This window comes from Orycteropus afer, unplaced genomic scaffold (assembly GCF_000298275.1).
Source record: "Orycteropus afer afer isolate SDZICR_OR568_19922 unplaced genomic scaffold, OryAfe1.0 scaffold00898, whole genome shotgun sequence".
Taxonomy (NCBI): domain Eukaryota; kingdom Metazoa; phylum Chordata; class Mammalia; order Tubulidentata; family Orycteropodidae; genus Orycteropus; species Orycteropus afer.
In genome coordinates, this window is record NW_006922485.1 from 179,640 (window position 1) to 180,644 (window position 1,005).

The following is a 1,005-nucleotide window of genomic DNA, read 5'->3' on the forward strand; positions in this document are numbered from 1 at the left end:
CAGGATCTCCTACATCCCTTCAAAGTGAATGACAGTGGTAGCCGGGTATCTAGTTCTTCTGGTCTCATAGTTGTATAGGTTGCAGATCAGATGGTGTACCAGTCACTAGGACTGATTGTTCCATTAATTTTGGTTTTCTTCTTTCTTCTTTACTCTTGATGAGGAGAGACCCTATATTGCCTTTCTTTATATACTTATTTATTTGCAATTGTTCCTGTTTATCAATGTGGTTTTAGTTTTTTGTTCTCTTTTATTTATCTTTTGGTATTTTTTTTCTTTTCTTTAACTGTGTGGGAGACAGCAACTTTTACCATACAACTGAACCATACATGCATCTCCTGCGGTCCCACCCACTGAATGAGGGCCACAACTTGCTTCTGCACCAACTGACCAATTATAGATGGTGGCCAATACCAGATCAAATTACCCTCAACTGCTCCTCATGAATAGCTAAAAGAGATCTGTGAACACAGTCTCATTCTCTATTACATCCACCAGGAGAAAAGAGGTGAGCACTGAAGTGATACCAACTAGTGAATAAAGGAGCACAGTACCCTGCTCACAAAGATATATCAAAACAAAATAAAGAAAAAAGAACTTGGGAGAGTGCAAAAAACATACAAGCACCAATTAAACATAAACACAACACCACCACAATGTCTCAGAGATGACTGACCATCCCAGTACAAACAAAGAAGCAAGATAAAGTAGCACAAACAAGGGATCAGAATAAAGACCCAGAAAGCATCCTTGAGAAAGAAGCATCAGTGAAATTTCCTGATGAGGAATGAAAGAGAATTATATTTAGGTACCTTCAATGGATTAAGAGACAGACCAAGGAAAACACTGACAAATTAAGGGAAACTTGGACAACATTAAGGAAACCCTAGAACAATTTTATACACTGAGACAGACTAGGAAGAAGGAAGAGGCTGTCCACTTCCGAATGAATTGGCCAGGGAAAACCTTATGAATAGCAAAGAAACACTGTTTGGTACATTACCG